General features: G+C 43.5%; 1 long non-coding RNA gene and 2 pseudogenes across 3 annotated transcripts; all 3 read left to right on the forward strand.

Annotated features, from left to right (window-relative positions):
- The first annotated feature begins 820 nt into the window (after positions 1-820).
- On the forward strand, positions 821-1,833 carry LOC311364022. The gene is made up of 2 exons (XR_014639105.1): positions 821-886; positions 1,553-1,833. It is a non-coding gene; the product is annotated as an uncharacterized lncRNA (long non-coding RNA).
- A 2,949-nt stretch (positions 1,834-4,782) lies between these two features.
- LOC311364253 (R-spondin-3 pseudogene) lies at positions 4,783-5,396 on the forward strand (annotated as a pseudogene). The gene is made up of 3 exons: positions 4,783-4,862; positions 5,049-5,188; positions 5,392-5,396. The product of its transcript is annotated as an R-spondin-3 pseudogene (transcript).
- A 790-nt stretch (positions 5,397-6,186) lies between these two features.
- Positions 6,187-9,551, forward strand: LOC311364008 (E3 ubiquitin-protein ligase rnf146 pseudogene; annotated as a pseudogene). Its single transcript, XR_014684214.1, has 2 exons — positions 6,187-6,346; positions 7,112-9,551. The product of XR_014684214.1 is annotated as an E3 ubiquitin-protein ligase rnf146 pseudogene (transcript).
- Positions 9,552-16,794: the final 7,243 nt, after the last annotated feature.

Genomic DNA, 16,794 nt, shown 5'->3' on the forward strand with positions numbered 1-16,794 from the left:
CAACAAGACGACCAAAGCACCCCAAGATCTCCATCGTCGTTCCAGCTCAAGGTAAGGGGCTCCTGCGGGGGGGTTGGTAGTTAGATTCGAGACCGCGATGTGCACGGGTCTATAAAGATGCTGTCTGACTTCACAGGATCTCCTGGACCAGGGTGGACCAGAGGCTGAGGACCAGCAGGTGACCAGATCCCACTGGACCAGGTATGGGTCACCAGGGTGGATTATTATTATTATTATTATTATTATTATTATTATTATTATTATTATGTGGATGTGTCTAGTGCTTTTCTCGCACTTAATTATAATGTAGGGTAACTAGATCCCCCTAGACCAGGCATGGGGTACTAGGCTGGACCAGAGGGTATCCAGATCCCCCTGGACCAGGAATGGGGCACCAGGCTGGACCAGAGGGTATCCAGATCCCCCTGGACCAGGAATGGGGAACCAGGCTGGACCAGAGGGTATCCAGATCCCCCTGGACCAGGAATGGGGCACCAGGCTGGACCAGAGGGTATCCAGATCCCCCTGGACCAGGAATGGGGCACCAGGCTGGACCGGAGGCTGTGGACCAGAGGGTAACCATAACCAAACACTTGACACCTGGAGGTTCTTTTTAATTATTTCAAACGATCGTAGAGGGTCTTCATTCGTTTTTCATTCTGTGAATTTTAGCCAAAGCTGTGATTTGAAGTAATTAAGGTCACATCAGCTGCTACTACTATAGTTTATCCAGCGTACATCAAGGTGGACACTAAAACGTAACAGCTGGTCACACTTGGTAACGTAACATCACCCTTTTAATGTGTTTGTATTGTGAACAGATTAAGCTGACGACCCACCAGGAGCGAGACGAGGACTACGATGGGACTGCTCAAGTCTTTGGAAGGTTAATACCAACAGGTTTTTTTTACATCGTTTCACCACCAAAGCTATGCTGTTAAATTCACAGAATGTTTTACTATATTCCTGAATTACAAATTCCCAAGTGTGTGCATGTTTCATGTTGAAGTTTAAAATTTGATTTGATTCAGAATTATTTAAACAAGGTGTCCAAAGAATAATAAACTACTACCACTGTGTTTCTAGTGTAGAATTCTCAAAACAAAAGTATTTTCTTCAACACAAATTATATAAACTAAAAAAATTATGGAGGAGGAGCCACCTATCTGGAGGGAGACCCGGAATCTGGTTAGCCGCCTAGCTGGACATCGTTAGCCTCCTAGCATAATGGATATAGTTAGCTTCATAGCATAATGGATATCGTTAGCTTCATAGCATAATGGGTATTGTTAGCCTCATAGCATAATCAACATCGCTAGCCTCATAGAATTATCTATATCATTAGCCTCATAGTATAATTGATATTGTAGCATAATTGACATTGGTAGCCCCATAGTGTAATCAACATGGTAGCCTCATAGCGTAATCGACATGGGTAGCCTCATAGTGTAATCGACATTGGTAGCCTCATTGACATTGTTGGCCTATGGCTAGCAACATAGATTATGCTACGAGGCTAACGATTTGTGTTTTTCCTCTTGCAACATTTCAGTGACCCACTGACGGCGCCTCGTCGGAGCTGGACGGTGGAGACTTCAGATGCAACTTCTACCTCGCAGGACGTGACTTAAGTCACGGGTTGTCAAGGGTTCCTTGTTTCTCAAGGGTTCCTTCTCAGGTTCCTCATGGTTCAGTGTTAGGGACAGAGTTAGGGTCAGATGGTCTCACGATGAACCATTGTTTTTTTTTAATCACATCCCAGAATTGTTTCACTGTGTGCACAGATGTTGAAATGTATACTGATGTTTTATGATATAAAATCATTTAAAATGACCTGGTTGTGTGGCTTGTTGTATGGTAATTTTTATTATACACATGCATGTTACCCTAATGAGGTAAGGTTACCTCTCCCCTCCCCTATATCCTAACCTCCCCCCTCCCATATCCTCTCCCAACCTCCCTCCCCTATGAGGTGCCCTTGAGCAAGGCACCTGAAACCCCCACCTGCTCCCCGGGCGCTGCACTGCGGCTGCCCACTGCTCCGGGTGTGTTCACCGGCTCCCGGATGGGTCAAAAGCAGAGAAAGAATTTCCCCCAAAAAGGGACAATAAAGGGTAACTTAACTTAACTATACCCTAACCTCCCCCTCTATACCCTGACCTCTGTCCTCCCCCCCCCCCATACACCCTTACCTCCCCCCCTCCTTTACTCATACCTCCCCCCCCCCCCCTCCTCTAACCCTAACCTCTCCCCTATACCCTAACCGCCCACCTCCCTTACCCTAATCCTCACCCTTATTCCTAACCTTAACCATAGCAGCGAATATCAAGCCAGTAAAAGCACGTATGATGATATTAGCTAACTAGACAATCAGATGGACAGTGGCTATACAGTATAGCTAGTCTAGCTTTCCAACCCAATTTTGTGTAGCCCACCTTCGTGAAATGTGTGAAACAGGAAAAGGTCCTGCCACACTTGCCTGACAACTGGAATGGGGTATTTTTTGGGATTACTGTTTAACTACTGTGTTCACCTGGCTATGAACTGAGACTTGATAAATCATATCAATATATAACATTTCTTGCCTTTTCTCTCTATAGTGTAACACTATATAGTACCATTGATACACTTAATACTCACCATCATGAAACGTATAGCAATACTAACCCACTCTATCTCTCTCTTCCCCCTTACCTCACTTGTGAGGTAAACCATTACCATCATAGCGTCATTAGCCATCCTTGTATTTGGCCCTCATCGCACCTGAAGTCCCATCCCTATGACTGCCCTACCATCGTCTGTTGCTGTCCCCTTGACCGGATTCCTGGCCTGCGCTGCCTAGCGATCCACTACTGCCCTATGACAATTCATCCCTACACTAGACTATTTGAACTTTCTGACACTAAATGGGATTCATGCATTATCATACTGGTAAGGTAACCATCCCACCTCTTTGTAACATACACCCCAGGTGGCTCTAAACACCATGTTCTATTCTCTACACCTAACTAACCTATTCATTTATCATGTATACAAACCTCACTGCCCTGTAACTGACCCTAGGCAGATGGGTCAGGCCCTCGGGTCGTGGATCTGCTCAAGACAATACTTTCTTAACAGTATAATTGGAACCATGAATAAGTCGTTCAAGTAACAATATTGAAATACTAACATTGTTGGGTAAGACAGAATTTGGTTTTATTCTGAATCCAGTGAAACAGATTGGTGGTTTTAGCTGATATAAAAACTTTCAGGTGTTTATTTATGTTTAAGTATTTGGCAGACGCTTTTATCCAAAGCGACATACATTAAAAAATACATATAAAACAATCACTCTAAACATAATTTAAGGGAAGAATGTAATACAAAATATCAATACAAAGTGTCAAGACAGAATAAACTCTGCTGCTGCAGCAACAGAGATACAGTCTATAAGTCCCTAAGATATCTAATGTATTCATACATTGTTTATGTAGGATATTCGTATATGTATATATAACCTAATCATATTGTTTCTTCTACTTAAAAATAGCTGACCGTTTTTTTCCCCTTCTCGGGGATTATATTCCCAGTTTTGATCTCGGACGTCTGGTCACTTAAAGCATATAAGAATATTCTATTACTGTTAAGCCAACTATGAATAATAAAACACGCCAAAACATGTCCTTTATCATAGCTACACGTATGACAAAAAAACGCGTGAAAATCAGTGGTATTCAGTGAGGTAAGATTAATTAAATGAGCTAACAGTTCATTGCTCCTGCCAAATGAATTACACTGATAAAAATAATATATAAAAAATAAATATAATAATAATTTAAAAAAATTAGAAATAAAAAATAAATAAATAAAAATTGACCTGCGCACATGTTTTTTTTTTGGACCTGCGCGCGCATGTTTTTTTTTGGACCTGCGTGCATGAAAAAACATGCACATGCCCCCCTTCAATCGGGAGATTGAAATCGTCCCGCTTACATTTTCGTCTCGTTTTTATTCGTTAACGAAAGTGTCAAAAGATTTTGTCGTAGTTTTTGTCATCCTAAATTGATTTTTATTTAGTTTGAGTCTCGTTTTCGTCAGATTGTAGGACACCCCCCACCCCCAATGTTTTCTCAATGGATCTCCACGAATCACACAAGTGGCCAAAAAAACTGTGAATTTTGCCGAAAGGTGACTAGTTTGCATGCCTGAGGGAAATGGGACTAGACCTACTGCTGTACATTTTATTGTTCAACTTCATGGAGTTTGCCAAAAGCAACGGTCCAAACAATGTTCACCACCAATGTAAGTAATTTTAATTTAAAAAGGTGTAATAATTTGGCAGACTGTTTTATATAATATACAAGTACTGTGCATGTGCTGTGGTATTTTGACATTCAGCTGACAAATTGTCCAGATATTATCGGGTTTCACTCACACTAACTTATCGACAGAAACAAGAACAAACATTTTCCATATTTTAAGGGGTTGTATATACCTCATAAAATGTGATTATATAATATAATAACAAGTTAATTGTTGGCTGAATATCAGGATGTACTCGAGCTGATACGTTGTCTCTTCAATGCAATTCAAAAAGTATTACCTCACAGCTGAATGACTGAATTCAGTCATAAAGAATCGCAGACCCACAAATACTTGACTCAATCAGCTGTCTTCCCTCCAGTGACAAATGACTCGGTGGTGACTAGATCTTGTCAGGCCGCTTATGTCACCCGCTCGACCAATAACGGCTGTTTGTTATGTAAGCCCCGCCTCTTCCTCTACCTTGAGCTGGGTGGGATGAGACAGAGAGGGCTGTGCCTGTCTTCTTGTCCTCGTACATACTATGGCGTGCGCTCACCACACACACAGCTGCTTAAGTAAGTTGTATTGCACTGCTGAAAACCAGAAAATTAACATTACAACATTGGGCCCTCTTGACTATATTTTACTAGATGTTAGAGGTTACTACATTGATGACTGCATGTAGTTTTACCAACAAACCACATTTCTCCAACTGGGACGGTTTGAATCTAAACAATGTGTCTGTGTCAGGATGTCTGGAGGACTGTGACTACTGCTTCAGCAGACATTTCTGCACACTGTCGTTCCGGCCTCTTCCTGTTCCATGGCAGATGTGAAAACAGCTGTCCGGACGGTCTGACAGCAAATAATGTGTTGCGAGAATGCACAGCTGGCATGACCAGTATTTGGACATTCCCTATCAAATTAAACATCATGCAGATAAAACAGATTAAGCATTTGTTTCTTCTGTCTCAAAGTATCCTAGCTGTATCTAATGGGATTTGTTATGGAGATAAAGGTGATTTTTTAATTTCAGAGCTGGATACCTCAATGCTGTCCAAACCATAGTCAATCTTATAGGGAATGTGCCTCTTATACCAAAAGATTGAGACCTGATTCTTCTGTCCCATGTTAACCTCTATAAATAATCTATTGCAATATTATGTTTGATTAAGTATTGCTTTTCTTATTTGAATTCACATTGCCTTACTTGTATATACAGGTGCCCAATAGAGGGTATTTTCAAGCCAAAGTCCCATGATTCTTCGCTTCCTGGACCACATCTCCATGACTTCATTTAGATGCCCCGCATTCATCTCCATACACCTAGGTGTCACGTATCAAAATGGCTATGTTAAGGTATGGTTTTGGGTTGGTAAATTGATAGTGAGCAGTGTCTCGAGACACTTATTCAGGTCTATCACTCACTTGTCGGAGTATTTCATGTGCATGTGATGTGTGGAATTTCCAACTTTATCAGTATGTTATTCTTCAAATGAGCAACATCAAATGCATTGATCAGATTGGTACTATGCTTCTGGTGAATATATTTTGAATCTCGAAATAATTAAAGTCACAACTGGAACAGTCGAAATAGCCTATTCAAATATACTCCTATCATCATACAGCATTCATGCTTCTCTATCCAAAATTATACCAACTCATATAAGCAGTCGATACTGGCTATGAAACGTTGGCTGAAACGTAGGCATGTTTATAATAGTTCAATAAAATCAGTGTGGTCACCTGTTGCCTTCGCATTCTTGTTGGAGGAATGGAGGACTGCAGTACACATCCAGAGGAAAGTTACATGTATCAGACTGCAGTATGTGTTTATTGTATTTCTTTCCAGGCACATCCAGGTAGGCTAAACCGTGAGGACCACGGTATGGACTGGACTTTAGGGGTGTGTTCCAGACGGGAGCGACAAACGCACTTCGCCGGTTTCTTTTAAAATATATCTACTATTATAAATCAGTACAATACATTTAAACGTGGCTGCGTAACAACCCATGTCCGTTTTCTTACGGAAAAATCTATAAACTTCCCAGGTGGCCAGGTGAGTTGTTCGTTGTTTTTAGAAAAAGTTAAGTAGCTTAGCCAGTTAGCCACGTAGAATCCACCACCCGACTCCAGTAATCTAATACTTCTAACGACCATTAACGATGACCGATTGCTGGCTGGGTCGCACATAGTAGTGTTTGGGCCTATAGCCAACTTGACGTTCACGCTGTAGTACAATTGTTATTTAGTATATGTCGTTTACAATGGTACGTGTATGTTGACACACTGTTGCTAGCTTGGAGCTAGTTGGGTGGGCGTGTCAGAAGAAGGGCCAAAATAAACCATCTGCAGCCTGCAGGACTACAAGTCACGCCCTCTGTTCACGCTACGCTCCACTCTTGCAGTCCTCAGACAAACCCTCTGCCGCCTCGTTTGGATACCGTTGTCTGTTATATAAACCACATTAGTCAAACTACCTTGTTTTGGAAACGGCTTGGTACTATGTTTATCCTCTCAATGGTTTGTTCGCACGAGTATGTTAATAGAACATCATCTGGCAATAACATGAGTTCCCCCCTCCGTCATATTACTTGCACCCTCCCAAGTAACCTTAAACCTGTAAACATAAACAGTGGCAAAGATATTCTCAGCCACTGCATGTTCTGTAACCTGTGCTTTGAGTAACATGCTATGTTTTACCAGATCTGTATACACAACTTATGTTGTGATATAAAGTTGTTAATTTACATTAACAGAAACATTATACATCCAATGACCTTTTAATCACAACAAACCCAACGCTCTTATATATCCTCTTCAGAATGGCAGACTCTGCGGACGTGGACTACACGCCAAACGCCCCGGCCCCCTCTAAGATGGCGGAGGGTGGAGGGCCCCCACACGCCATGGCCTCCATCCCAGAGTGTGCCATCTGCCTGCAGAGCTGCGTACACCCCGTGTGCCTCCCGTGCCGCCACGTCTTCTGCTTCCTGTGCATGAAGGGAGCCTCATGGCAGAGCAAGTGCTGCGCCCTCTGTCGACAGGAAGTGCCCGAGGACTTCCTGGAGAGGCCCAAGCTGCTCTCCCCGGAGGAGCTGCGGGCGGCGGCGGCGGGGGGGTCCCGGGCCGGCGGGGGAGACCACGCCTGGTACTACGAGGGCCGCGGGGGCTGGTGGCAGTACGACGAGCGGACCAGTGGCGAGCTGGAGGACGCCTTCGCCAAGGGCACGACCAGCGCGGAGATGCTGATCGCGGGCACCCTGTACGTGGCCGACCTGGAGAACATGGTCCAGTACCGGCGGAACCAGCCCGCCCGGCGCCGCCGCATGAAGCGGGACGCCGTGGGGGTCCCCAAGAAAGGGGTGGCAGGGCTGAGGCTGGAGCCCGAGGTCGACGCCGCCCCCGTCGTCGGCCCGCCTCTCCCGGTGGCGGTGCCCACCGCGGCGGCACCCGAGCGCATCAACTCGGCGGACGGCGCGGACGCAGACGGTACCGCAGACCAGGCGCAGTCTCCTTCCGGTGTCGGGGCGCTGGTCTCCGTCCTCCCGCTCAGGCCACCCACAATCCTCGGCGGGCATGTGGCCAGGCCTCCCTCGCCCCCGCCGTCACCGTCCCTGGAAGAGTCCCTCTCCCAGCTGGGGCTCAGCCAGGCGGGTGAGGGAGGCGGGGCAGCGATGGACAGAGGCCAGTCGTATGAGTTTGGGTCTGGCAGCAGTGAGAGCGAGGAGGATGAGCCAGGGCGTGCCGCCCCCGTGCCGCCGCGGCAGAGGGGCATTCTGTTGGCGCGGCAACTCAGAGAGACGCGGCCAGACAGAACGCCGCCAGGAGGCGGGCCCGGCGGCTTGACCCGGGGGGGCCGAGCCCACACCCCCGACGGACAGTGCACCGGGTCCCGGGTGTGAGCGGGATCAGAAGAATCGTTACTGTGATTTAGGAACCAGTCACTGCTCGTATGGTTCAGTTGATTCAGATCAGTGAACATTGTCGATCAAAGGCAATTTTCATGTTGTTCTTTGAGAAGTCAGCCAACACTTTGCTTTGTAACCTGCAGCCTTACACCTGCTGTATTTCTTTACTGCTGATCGAGAACAAAAACCTGTTATCTATTTCTCACTGAATTCATAGCAGATTGCTGTGAAACCAAGGAAAATAATTTGCACCTACTTTTTCTCCAGTGCTTTAAGGAAGTGGCTTAATGTAGCTTGATACCATTGTAAGATAATTCGTAATTTTCGATAATTTTTTCATGATGATTTTGTTAACCACTTAAATTGTGAATTGTAGCACTTTATATGCAACAGGTTAAGAGCTAATAACTGCCGTAGGATTTTCTTTAGTTACATTGACCGGGAACCATCCCCCAATTAACGTGTGTGTGTGTGTGTGTGTGCTTGAATCTGATTATATTGGCCCTATTTAAATTGCAAAGCAACGGCTGTTATATTAATATCCCGGTTGTGTTGTGAGCGGGGATGGGTGATGAAACGTTACTGGCACCGCCACTGGAAAGTATCCGGCCACATTTAGAATGTTCCATTTGGATTTCTCTTCCTCACCCACAACATTTGTACTCTATCAAAATACTATCAAAACAGGGGGATTTACATGTACCACACGTACTTGCGGCATTGGATCAGTAGCAACTCTTGGAGAAACCCATTTTCCGACCAACAGGATGGAGTCGCCTAACTAATAGATTAGATTCATCAATCCTTCGGTTGATTTCTGGCAAATAAAGTATTGAATCCAAATGCTGTTGATTAAGCTTAATTCCTACTTCATCCAATATTGGGTGTGAAATTACTTTAAGATGCATTTGTGTGATCTTGGCTATCATTTTTTTTAATTATAAGTGTCTCCACAAAGTAGTACTGCTAACCCATAAATGTTGTTTTGTGTCATGACATTGGTTAATTAAATAGGCTTATATGGGGTCTGCCCATAGGATGGCGCTATTGTATCAACATTTTCGTCAGTCTGCAAAGAGAAAATATAGGATTTTATAGGATTGGGAAAAGTACATGTAAACAGTAGTTTACATTAAATAATTTGAAGTAGTTTGATAGAGGTATCACTTATTGACCGGCTGATGCAATTGTATTGTGAGTAATGATTAAGAAAAACCCACAATAACTTGATAATAATTAATGCTTTCTTAGATAGATTCTTGTTTTTCTCCAAAGCTGTCCTTTTTATCTCTCAGCTGAAATGTGGATTAAGCAAAATTGGATTTATCAACCCAGAATATGAACATCTGTCTGAATTAAATACCTGTGTCTGTTTAATACTATTTCTTATTTTTTTCTTATATTTACAGTTTAATCAGGATAATAGTATTGTATTGCATTTTAAATGATGTACTTATTATGTGAGGTAAAGGCCAGGGTAAAAACCTACACATTTGCCTTATGTTAATAAGAAAGCTGTAGTAGATGTAGTCTGCATGGCTGACCAACAAGATTATACCAACACTGCACTATTCATCCCCTGCCTACTGTAGACTAGTGTTAGCGGAGCAGTAGAATAGCGCCCTTCATTCACTGCTTTCCTTGAATTAGTCGGTTTGCTGTTTATCTGTGTTTATTTGTTGTTTGATCTAAACCCTATTTAGCCAGGGAAGGCTTGCTTCTCCATTCACATGAGAGCTATACTTCAGTTCCCAAATACTTCTCCCTCCATACCCAGTGGAAGAAATCAAAATGCCTGTAGTTTCAATAATGATTATAGGCCGGTTATGATTGGCCATTTTCGCTGACTGATTACGGCTTTGTTTTGAATGTTTTGTCAGATAAAGTACTATATTTTCAGAGATAATAAAGACAGAACCAAATCTACTTAGTAAGATGTTAAATGGTTACATATGACCAGGTACTACAAACCTAATAACAAGGCTGCCTCAATAATTGTATGTATCTGGATCAATACATTATATTGATAATACATTTTAGATGGTTTATGTTTAAGTCTGCACAAACATACATTTTTGCTAAAAAATTCAATAATCACTGATGGATCCATTAAATCCCTCTATGCTTTCTTCGAACATGACCATGAACTGTCCATGTGACTATCTGAGACACAACTAAACTGGGTGCCAAGGGTAGAGTATTTCCAGTTATCAGAAGGTTACCATTCTCTTTTGTTATACTTTATGTACTTTTTAATGAGTAGTTGTCAAGTGCACACACTAAGACATACCGTTCCTTTCACCTGCAGCAGGTCGTCTTACAAGTGACTCACCATGACGCCCCTACTTAACCCCTGGTCTCTGGAGGCTTTGCTGCCGGGCATATTTTGGGAGCCCCTTGCAGGACAGTGTGTGTGTGTGTGTGTGTGTGTGTGTGTGTGTGTGTGTGAGAGAGGAAGGTGAGACAGTAAGAGTGGGAGGCAGCAGGAGAAGGTCAGAGCATTATTGAAGGGGAGCTAGCTGGGGGGGCACTGTCTTAGACAAACAAACAGAAACATCACGTGAGACATAAGGAGAACAAGAAGAACAAGTCACATGTGGCGGATACCATTACAGTGGAGGTGTCGAAAAATGTGAAGGACAAGGGTGGAAAGGTGTGTGTGTGTCGTGTCCACACACTAAAGAGGGGGACAGGATGGTCTCGTGGTTAGGATGGTCATGAGGCAGTTTGGCAAAATATCCCCCTTGGCAAAATATCCCCCCTTGGCAAAATATCAAAATTCATTCACTGTGTTGCTTTGGGTGGCAGCCTGGGCTAACTAGTAAAGTAATGTAAAACCAACAACAGCGTTGGAAAAAAACTGGGAAGGTGGAAGAAACACACTGTTGTGTTGATCTCTTGCCCTTTATCTCAGTTGGGTATGGTGTACGATAGGTCTGAACAACAGGCACCCAAGCAGCCTGGAAACAACCCATAATATACACATTAGCTGCTTTCAGACATACAGTAGGTGTAAGTCCTGATATTCTCCTGATATTCTCTTGATGGGCCGTATGTCTGAACAACATATCCTTGTTGTTGTGCAGACATATACTCTAGTTGACATATACTCTAGTTGACCTTCTGATCCAGTCATATCCCAGTCAAATTCCATGCGCAGTGTTCCTTTTCACACCCAGAAAATACACACAAACACACACTCCGTTCCCCTCCTCCTGAAATAGCCTGAGCCATGCATCTCATCAGCCCTTGTTGCCAGGGGTGTTTTTGTGTTAATTACTTTAGACTGTTGTGCTTTTGTGCTTTTGTCTGTCGCCGTTGAATATGTGTGTGTGTGTGTGTGTGTGTGTGTGTGTGTGTGTGTGTGTGTGTGTGTGTGTGTGTGTGTGTGTGTGTGTGTGTGTGTGTGTGTGTGTGTGTGTGTGTGTGTGTGTGTGTGTCTGTCTGTCTTACTGTGTATTACATATATATATGTGCACTCATAAATATACTATTAAATATTATACTACAATATTCAATAATATTCTGTTTCATGGCAGTATGCCTAATTCTAGAATTAACTCAATCATGTAGGCCTACAAATGGGCAATGTATATATAAATATATTCATAGTTATGCTCTGGCCGCGTGTATTGCAATTAGATCCCACACCTTATTAAAAGACCATTACCGCCTATAATAAAAAACAGTTGTCAAATAGCCGTTAAGAGTTATATTTCAGATCTGAGCTCATGGCGTCTGTACATTTACACATCTCGGCGTGCGTTTACAGCATTACGAAGGACATTCACAGACGGCGTGGCTCACTAGCAGTGAGCCACGCCACAGAGTGGGAGCCAGCTATGACCTCATGCTACTGTAACAATCATCAGCCTAACACCATTAATGCCTATCATGTGACGGCCATAGCTAAGTCTGCCACTACCGAGTAGCCTACTGAACCGTTGACACTTGAGCGGTGCTGGGAGGACCACTCAGCGCCACACCGGTTCATTGTTGGCTCCACCTGACAATTGCTGGATTATCGTGTCCCGCCTAACGCTCAGAAGACTCTTGTTGTTTATAGTTGTATAGAAATATGGAAAATTGTTATACAGAACGTTCTATGGTGAAATTGCAAAACAAGACCACAGTGTGATTTGTGAACATTTAATTGGATTTGCTTTACATGTTTTACATAATATGATCCATTTATAGACCTACAAGCAATTTTAAGTCACACCAATTGGCTAAGAATAGTGTTGTTTTTCCCCCATGCATTTACAGAACCACCACCATTATTGCACATGGGCCATCTCTGAACTTTAAATTATTATTTTTTTTTTTAATTATTTTTTTTAAGGTTTTATCCTTTTTATTGAAGAGTAAGGCAGCAAGGTATGGGAGATAGAGGGGAAGACATGCAGCAAAGGACCAAGGGCAGGAATTGAACCCTGGTCACTGCGATGGACTAGGCCATCTCTGAACTTGTCAAACCAAAGTGAAGCCTATATGCTAATTCTGTGCCTGCACATGGAAATACAATCTTGTGAATTGCATATGTCCCCTCTTAAAGATAAGGTTTACAATATGTAGGCCTATGCATCATCAATTCAAAAATATGAAACTTGAACTCATTATTGGGAAATTCCATCATTATGAAATTCCAAAATATATTAGTAACTCAAAACACAACAAATCCACATTTTATCCACATTCATCATCATAACAATGACCTGAATCATAAATGGAAATGCATCAATTATCCAGTATCAAGGATTCGTTCTCTCAGCCTCAGACTGTGCCTTCATGGTGAACTGGAGGCCGGTTCCACAACATAGGCAGTGCGGGCTGTCACATACTTGTCATCCCCGTCAGCTTTTGGTCTTGTTACATACCCACCCTGTCATCCCCCCCCCCCCCCGCAGAGTGGAGATGCTTGGGGATGACACATCTGTCTCTCCGTGACCCCCTGCTGCTAGCCGGCTGCAGCAGAGAACCCACAGCCTAAACCTCCTCTGGCACATGGTGAGCGGTGCTGGGATCTCGATATAGTTCTTCGTCAACAATGTGTGGGATGATTTGTGCGACCGTTTTGGTTTCAGTAGCAGCACCCTGGTTCGGTTGCACGTAACTTTGAAAAATAGGGCATTTATCAAAGTTAAAATTAGGGCAAGTAAAAAGTCGGAGAGATACCGTTTTTGAATGTTTGTTGCGCTTGTTGTGCATGAAGCTAAATTATGCAATATATATTCACTGCTATTAAGTGGTTCCGCTAAAAGTCACATTTGCTGGGAAACACCGACACCATCACACAAGAACACCGCGCTCTTGTTTTGAAAGCCCTGGCCCGCGGGTCCCCTTTCAAAGGGATGGTTCTGGGCCCCCATTCTCTATAAATGGAGATGGCTGACATTCTTCTGCACAGCTTCTCTCCATTGTGCTTGATGGGTCCACCTCTTAAACTTGGTCCCATCAGAGTCTATAATCATCATCATCGCCGTCATCATCATCATCGGTCCATTGATAATGGCCTTCTCAATGAGGGGTGAGCTACGGTCTCACTGACAGATAGGCTCAAGGCCCAAGATAGAAGTCTGGCTCTGTGGTAGTCCGGACTTACTGTATGGAGGATCCAAAGTAATGACAATGTCAATAAATGTTGTATAGTCATGTTTCAAAGCGTGCTTTGCCCCGGATGAGGTAGAGACACCGGTTACCCCATCAACAGTGCAGATGCAATGGAAGACATCTTATAATATATCTTACTGGCCAAATTACAAATCCTCACATTCAACATGGTGGAAATCAATTAATGCTTGGCATTACAGATCCTCGTAAAAAGCCAAGCGGGAAAGGTAGATGCTGATACCCTTAAATGTACAATATATCGTAAGAATACATTGAGGAAACTTTACTAATAGAAAAAAATGGGCTTCATTTTAATGGCGGCTGCCTATTGCAACTTCTAAACAGAACTCTGAGACTGGGATCAAGTGGTCAGCAGAGCGGGGGAGGGGGAGGGGGGGGACGACGACTTCCTTTTAAAATAAACAGCAATGCAAACACTTTAGAGCTTGAAAGCCATCTGAGATAAACATGGAGCTGTAGAGGCAAGGTTCAACTTTAACAGGGGTGGGGAGATGGCGGTGCTCATGCCCACTGACCCCCCCCCCCCCCCCCCCCCCCCCCCCCTGTGGTCAACAGCTCAGGTTGAAGACTTTGAATTCCCCATCTGCTTAACCTATGCTGCAGAATCGGGGTGGTCCTGGTGGTCCATTCAAACATACACACATAAGTGACAGTAAAATCTATTTTGAGGCTGGTACTGAAAGGACTGACACACATGCACACATACAGACACACACACACACACACTTAACATATATATATATATATATATATATATATATATACATAGGACTTTCATCCTAAGCCGTACCCCAATGATTGAGAGCTTGAACAGGCCTGGGGGACAGGAGGAGACGTGGGTGAGGGGGGGAGGGGATGAGTTGAGGAGAAAGGAAAGAGGGGAGGTGGGGATGAAAACAAGGGTGAGGGAGAGGCGGGCATGTGGACAGGACAGGTGTGTAGCGATAAGAGAGGAACAGCCGGGGGGGGACGAGGGAGCGTGAGATTCCCACCTGCCTTCGGACCACCGGCCGGAACCGCTGTTGTCACCTCCGCCACTCGGGGCTTATTCAGTTAAACGCCACCTCCGTAAACACACCGCCGGTGGCCGTGTTGTCTAGCGTGTGGTCCACAGACTGGCCCCCGGGTCCGGGGAATCTGCCTGGTAACCCATGTGCTTGACAGACAGGGCAGTCTCTCCATAACAACACGAGATCAAACCGCAGTGACGGCATCGAATGTGTGTAGTGTCCCGGTAAACATTCAGGGACGGAAAGCCAAAGTTCACCTACTGCAGATATTAACACCAATGGTCTCAAGCAGTTTTATTTTAAGAACACTTACTATTAAGCCCATGCAGATGAAAAAAGTGTGCTGAAACGGTTGATAGTTATGAGACAGTAATCAGATTGATAGATAGATAGATTGATACCTTATTCATCCCATAGGGAAATTTTTGGCATCCAGTAGCATATACATACATACACACACACACACACACATACACACACACATATCTCACACACTCAGGTACATACAATAAAATTAAGGGGTAGGGAGTACAGAGAATGTGGAGTGTTAAGAGAATTAAAACAGAAAAGTGAAAAGTAAACAGTGAAAGCACAGTATTGTCTGTTGTTAAACATCAGGGAATATATATATATATATATATATATATATATATATATATATATAATATAGATATAAATATATAATACGGTGAGAGTATGAACATGATATGAACATGAATTGCTTGACTTATATTACAGAATTATATACTTTAATTATATACTTTTAATCTAATTGTTAAGTTAGATTAAAAGCCAGCAGGGTTTATGACCACAGTCAAGATAGGGGGGCTAATGTCAACTGTAGCGATTGAGAGAGAGAGGGACTCATGCTGAGAAGTTCAATACCTTCTCTTCTGTGATGAGAAGGTGGTTAAGAAGTATTGCATTATCTTTATGAGAATCCATGCTGCTTTATTAGCCACGGAAATTGAACCATACTCATCAGACTTTTAATCTACATTGGACTTTGAGTAAAGAAACGTCAAAGCGACCCCTGTATCACAGCGACCTACCATCACGGTACATGGCTAGGCAGATACATACCACGTGGGGGGCAGGCTACACTATTTCTCATCTGTAGACAGACGCGGCCACATTCAAACCATAATTCAGGACGAAAGGTCAACGTGTCACAAACACAACGATCAAAGCTGTGATCAAGGCGGTTGGACATACAAAAAAGACATTCAACCGGCCAGCCAATGACAGGTCGGTCATCTTCACTGACAGCTTCGACATTGCAGAGAAAAGGCTGTAAATATAAATTTCCCTATTTGCTATTTTCACCTTGCCATTGAGTAATGTGATATATACCAGCTTCATGTTTCTTATGGATCAATTTAAGCCGGTTAAACCGCATATGCTGCTTTAACATATATGTCCAGGTTCAATCCTGGGTTTTTGGGGCCCACGAGAAATTTGTCTTTTGTCTCATTATAAGCATACAATTCGTCGTACCATACAATCTTATACACAGGCCTTGTGTGAATGAAGGCTTATGAGATGGCACCCCAAAGGTACACAATCCTTTATGTGTAATAATGTTAACATGCACCTTTTCTATCTAGCTTGACCCATTGTCTGTTGTGCTCCATTGTATGTCCACATACAATGTCCACAATTATGACTGTGTTTATATTTTACCAGATGGAAGACCTTTGTGTGTATATGTTTGTGTGCTTGTGTGTGTGTGTGTGTGTGTGTGCGTTTCTATGCAGGGGGCACTGTCTTGACAGAGGAAGTGCACAATAACTCACTTTCCTGGTCCCTAGTGTGGTGGATGTGGGCGATGACTCAGTGATGTCACCGGGAGCCATGGTTACCGCCTGGCTGTCTTGGTGTGCCTGCTTCTTTCTTCACTGTTTCTATTTAGCACCTCTCTCTCTTCTCTCTGTCTTTCTCTGCCAATGGCTCTC

The sequence above is a fragment of the Micromesistius poutassou genome (assembly GCF_964030765.1).
Source record: "Micromesistius poutassou genome assembly, chromosome: 19".
NCBI lineage: Eukaryota > Metazoa > Chordata > Actinopteri > Gadiformes > Gadidae > Micromesistius > Micromesistius poutassou.